Source organism: Acomys russatus, chromosome 12 (genome assembly GCF_903995435.1).
Source record: "Acomys russatus chromosome 12, mAcoRus1.1, whole genome shotgun sequence".
Classification (NCBI taxonomy): Eukaryota; Metazoa; Chordata; class Mammalia; order Rodentia; family Muridae; genus Acomys; species Acomys russatus.
In genome coordinates this window covers 45,491,936-45,498,023 of record NC_067148.1, presented here as the reverse complement: position 1 = coordinate 45,498,023, position 6,088 = coordinate 45,491,936, and the positions used below count along the sequence as shown (strand labels likewise).

The window sequence follows — 6,088 nt, the reverse complement described above, 5'->3', positions numbered from 1 at the left end:
TAGTTTCATTGGGTATAGTAGTCTATGATGGCATCTGTGGTCTCTTAGGTTTTTCAGGATTCTGTCTAGGCCCTTTTGGCTTTTATGGTCTGTGCTGGGAAGTCTGGTATAATTCTGATAGGTTTGCCAATATATGTTACTAGGCCCTTTTCACTTGCATATTTTTCTTTGTTCTGTATATTTAGTGTTTTTATTATCATGTTGTGGGAAGGATTTCTTTTCTGGTCTACTTGTTGTTCTGTAGGTCTTTTGTATGTTTATATACATCTCCTTCTTTAAATTGGGGAAATTTTCTTCTATGATTTTGTTAAAGATCTTTTCTGGGCCTTGGAGTCAGGCGTCTTTCCTCAATGTCTATTATCCTCAGGATTCATCTTTTCATGGTGTCATTGATTTCTTGTATTTTTTTTTTTGTCAGGAATTTCCAGATTTAGCATTTTCTTTTATGTTTGCTTCAAGTTCAACGATTGTATCTTCTAGTCCTGATTCGTTCCTTCACCTCTTAGATTCTGTTAGAGAAGCTCAAGTCTATGTTGCTTACTTTCTTCTCTAAGGTCCCATTTTTCTTCTGTTTGTACTTCTATCATTGTTTCCATTTTCATCTTCAGATCTTGAACTGTTTTTATTGATTTCCTTCATCAGTTTGTTTGTATATTCCTGGTTTTCTTCCAGCACCTCTTTATAGGCTTTCAGATCTTGAACTATTTTATTGATTTCCTTCATCTGAATGTTTGTATTTTCCTGATTTTTTTCCAATGCCTCTCTATAGGTCTCTTTTATGTCTTCAACCTGTTTGGTTGCATTTTCCTGCATTTGTTTATGGATTTTATTCATTTCCTCCATTATCATCTTCATTACTAAGTATTTGAAGTCATTTTCTTGTATTTCAATCGTGTTTGAGTTCTCAGGGTTGCTTTCTTTGGGATAGCTGGAGTCTGGAGATGCCATATTGTTTTGGGTTTTGTTGTTTGTGTTTTTACTTTGGCCTTTAGTCATCTTGCTATCTCTGATATTGGAAGGTAGCTTCTGATGTCCTTCACTGGTTGTTGAGAGCAGATTGTTGGTGAGTAATTATAGGTCAAGGTCCCTTGCTTGTGGGGATCAGGGAACTCTTTCCTAGGATAGGCAGGTGACCTGGTTTCAGCTCCAGGAGATTTTGCCCCACACCCTGGGCTCCCCACTGGTCAACAGAGGTATGTCCTGTAGCTCTGTGGCTCCAAGATCAGTTCGAGGTAGTGTAGAGATGGTTATCCTATCTTTGGCTGGGCTTTGAATGCCCTGCCCCCGAGCCTTGGGGCTTTGGGTCCTAGCCTCAGATCACTGCAGAGTCCCTCCTAGGGTGGCTGGCTTCCAGTAGTTGTTTAGGTTTCTGCCTGATCCATCCAGGCAGTGGGTCTAAGTTCTACTGGCCAGGGAGAGAGCAGCTACTGCCTTCAGATAGTTGTTGGTTGGCTAGATTTCTACTGTATGCACTCAGGCCTGCCCAGCCTCTCCTGGGAGCATGGAGGACTGGCTGGGCTGTGCATCCTGCCTAGGATGGGTCAGTTCTGCCCAATTATGCAGAAAGTCCACTGGGGTAGGTTGCTAGGTTCCTGCCCAGTCCTGTTCAAAGCCCGCCCTGAGATGGCTTTTGCTGGGTTTGGGCAGCTGGTTACTTTTCTGCTCCGTCCCCTCAGTCCTGTCCAGCCTCTCCCAAGAGCATGGGAGGCCCTGCTAGGCTGTGGCACCTTGCTAGGCTGAATCAATTTTGCCTAATTGTGCAGGGACAGTCCGGTGGGGCTGGTAGCTTGTTTCCTGCCCAGTCCTGTTTAGGGTGCACAGCTGTGGCTGGATAATGTGTCCACAATCACCTGAGCCCCCTAGGATTTCTGTGGACTGGTATGGGGCAGGTGAGAGTCTGAGGACAGATCCACCTGATTCCCTGAGATTTCTCCAGGTCAGGAGCTCTGGTGCTTCACTGCAAGTTCAGTCCCATACAGAGTTCATGTTCAGCTGCAGTTCCCAGTTCACAAGCGGGTTCTGGTCCAGACTCTGGGGACTGGGCTCCTGTCCTCTCTGGGCCTTTGGATGACTGGAGGCTAGACCAGCCTGTGCTCTGCACAATGCTGACCTCTCTCACCTAGTGTTCTCCTGGTCTTGCAGTCTGTGGCTCCCACTAGGGTCCTTAGTCTCCTTCCTGCATATCAGATACAATGTGTGCTCACCACCACCGTCTTTGAAATCTCAGGTAATAGATTTATTATAAGTTTTATTCTCCTTAGGGAACCCACTGTCCTCTGTGCCAAAGACCATCATGACACATTAGTAAGAATAATTGTGCCTTTTTCTCCTGGGCATAGTGTTAGAGGAAGTCTAAGATTCAGCCTTGTGTTGGGTGCATAGCAAAGAAGGGTAGATATGAACTATCAGTCCACCTTATCTTGACAGTGAAAGCTGCAGAGAAACTATATCAGACATTATAAGTGAACACATTTTTTGGTCAGTTTTCTTACAGGATTGGAGAGTGGCTTTGTTTTTGTCTTGATCTTTCATAGTCACAGAATAGAACTGTCGAAATCATGTTCTATGAAACTGTTTATGTTCAAGAAGAGAAACTAAGGCTTTGAGTGTCAGGCTGTCAGCTCCTGAAACCTAAGACACATATGATAGAGTATGCCAATGTGATGCTTAGCGATGTTTTTCTCTATTGTCTGCCAACTCAACTTCTATACACTTACTGAAAAGTTCTGATGGCTAGCCTGAAATACCTATTGCATATAAATTAAAGTTTAAAACATTATTAACTAATAAAACATTTGCCTTTTCAATTTAGTGACCTTTAAAAATAATGAGTAATAAAAATATTTTAAAATTTCAAAGCATGGTTGGGGAGGTGGTTCTTACGTTTAAAAACACTTTTGCTCTGCCAAAGGACTGTAGTGTAACTCCAGGGCCCACATTGGTGACTTATAGTCTCCCATAACTTCAGTTTGAGGGTGAATCCAGAGCTTTTCTCTGGCTTCTAGGAGCATACCAAACTCCCACACCCATAATTAAAGCTAAAATGAATCTTTAAACATTCAAAGCAATTAGGACATTACAACTACATCATTTGGTACAAAAGATAGGTAAATGGCAATTTTGCAATTTATATGATGTGCTAACTTACACGCTCTTAGAAATTAGGAAAATTTTCTCAGAGAAAAAAGGTTTTTCAGAGCTGCTTTGAGTACTAAAAATTGAAAAAGGAAGTATCAATGTAAACAGATGCCTATCTGATTCCAGTGAGGGAGAACTTGTAGAAAGTTATATTGAATCATCTCTGGGCATGGACATGCATGGACTCGAGTCTTGGCAACATGACTGTAGGAGATTGAAAGCTGTGAGGGATAATGAATAAGCCTTAGGTCTGAGGCACCGACCAAGGACCATGCAATGGATTGGACCTAGTTCCTCTACATAGGTATAGCTGAGGGGCAGCTCAGGCTTCATGGGGATCCACTAGCAACAGGAACAGACCTATTCCTGACATGGACTCTGTTGCCTGCTTCTTGATTGCTTCCCATGGAAGAAAATGCCTTGTCAGGCCACAGGTGAAGACAACGAACTCAGCCCTGATATGACTTGATGAGCTGTGGTGGGTGGGTAGGGGGGCTACCCTTTTCTGAGGAGTAGGGGAAAGGAATGAGGGAAGGAAGGGCTGGACTGGGAGAGGAGAAAGGAGGGGCCTGAAACCGCAATGTAAAGGGAATAAATAAAATACGTTAATTAATTAAAAAGAAAATGTCTCATAGTCTTGTCTACAGACCAATCAGATGGAGGGATTTTCTTATATTCATATTTTTATACTTGATATTTACCCTGTATGGTTTTTTAAAATTAATTTAGGGTTTTTTTAAAGGAATGTTCACAATTTGTTATTGCTGTTATGGCAATAAAAAAACATTAATAAATTTTTATTTTCTTGGTTATTTTTTATAGTTTATTTCGATTGCTTCCTTATGAACTTCCCACAGATCTAGAGACATTCCATATTACGTATTACCAATATTCTTTGTCAGCTAAAAACTAAGAGATCAGTCTGATCCATAAAGTCTTATGGTATATACTTTTTAATGTCTTATCCTGAAGGCTCAAAATAAACTGAGTTTATAACTATGGATTACAATTTCTAAGTCATCTTTTTGAGAAATAATATGATGTTAAGAAAATTAAATCAGAATTGCTATATGAATGCTACACTTCTTTTGTAGGTGCAGTGAATTTTGTTGATGGTATTCAAGGGAGTATGGCTCCCTGGGGCCCTCCTGTTATTCTGGGGTCTAGGATGGAAACTGTGAGGGGAGATGCTCAATTTCAGGGGCTGAGTTAGAACAGGGACTCCTTAGAATCCAAGGGTCTCTCTCTTCCTCCCATGTCCTTGCTGGGGTGGGTGGTCCAGGGCCTCTTATTCCTTGGAGGACATGTAGTCCATGAGATCCACCACCCTGTTGCTATAGCCAAATTCATTGTCATACCAGGAAATGAGCTTTACAAAGTTGTCATTGAGGGCAATGTCAGCCCCAGCATCAAAGGTGGACAAGGGGGTCACTGTTAAAGTTGCAGGAGATAACCTGGTCCTCAGTGTAGCCCAGGATGCCTTTTATTGAGCCCTCAGATGCCTGATTTACTACCTTTTTGATATCATCATACTTGGCAGGTTTCTCCAGTCAGCATGTCAGATCCATGGTAGACACATTGGGGTAGGAACACAGAAGGCCATGCTAGTGAGCTTCCCACTCAGCTCTGGGATGACCTTGCCCACAGCCTTGGCAGCACCAGCAGATGCAGAGATGATGTTCTGCGCAGTCCCACAGCCATCATGCCATAGCTTTCAAGAGGGGCCATCCACAGTCTTCTGGGTGGCAGTGATGGCATGGACAGTGGTCATGAGTCCTTCCACAATACCAAGGTTGTCATGGATGACCTTGGTCAGTGGGACTAAGCAATTGGTGGTGTCAGATGCATAGCTGACAATTTTGAGTGAGTTGTCATACTTCTCTCGTGGTTCACACCCATCACACACATGGGAGCATCGGCAGAAGAGGCGGAGATGATAACCCTTTTGACCCCACCCTTCAAGTGAGCCCCGGCCTTCTCCATGGTGGTAAAGACACCATTAGACTCCACAACATACTCAGCACCAGCATTGGCCCATTTGATGTTAGCGGGATCTCATTCCTGGAAGATGGTGATGGGCTTCCCGTTGATGACAAGCTTCCTGTTCTCAGCCTTGACAGTGCCGCTGAACTTGCCATGGGTAGAGTCATACTGGAACATGTAGACCATGTAGTTGGGGTCAATGATGGCAACAATCTCTACTTTGCCAGTTAAGAAGAAAGCCCAAGTAACCAGGTGCCCAATACGGCCAAATCCTTTTGCTCCGACCTTCATTATAGTGTTAAGGGATGAGGCTGGCACTGCACGAGAAGATGCATCTGGCTCTGGAACAGGAAGTAGCAGAGAGCTGAGTGCTATACTTTTGAATGCTTAATGAAGAATGAATGCTAGAATGGAATTCTTAGAGTGTTAAATGAGATAGACTTAGTTGGTAACTATGAAATAAAATGTGTAAATCAGAATCTATCTTCTACTTCAGAACAATTTCTATACAAATGCTTTCATTTTTTTCAAATGTTGTTAAACCTAATGGTATACTAGTATAGAATAAATTAAGAAACCATTAGAACTCATAATATAGAAAAGGTCTCAATAAATGATAGTGTTTTTTTCCATTATCTTGAATCATGTTCTAATGTTTAGATTAGTAAAGTAACACTTGTGCTGAAGTAACACTCCTGCTTAGTGTCTGCTAAAAGTGTCCACAGACCCTTGACACCTTCAGAGGTTTTCCTCTGGATTTTTTTAACCTTTAAATTGTTCTTGTAAATTGTATTCTCTCCATGTACAATGCAAGTCACCATTTCTTGCACTTATTGGCAATAATTTATGCCTTGTTGCAGTGAAATCTACATCATATGCAAGAATGTAAAGGTATTCTTTTTGTCGTTCATGTAATCACCTTTATGGACAGAATGATATTGAATCATCTGCATTTTTAAAACATTAC

General features: G+C 41.9%; 1 pseudogene; it reads right to left on the bottom strand.

The window, feature by feature from the left end:
• Positions 1 to 4,426: 4,426 nt before the first annotated feature.
• On the bottom strand, positions 4,427 to 5,418 carry LOC127196203 (glyceraldehyde-3-phosphate dehydrogenase-like; annotated as a pseudogene).
• Positions 5,419 to 6,088: the final 670 nt, after the last annotated feature.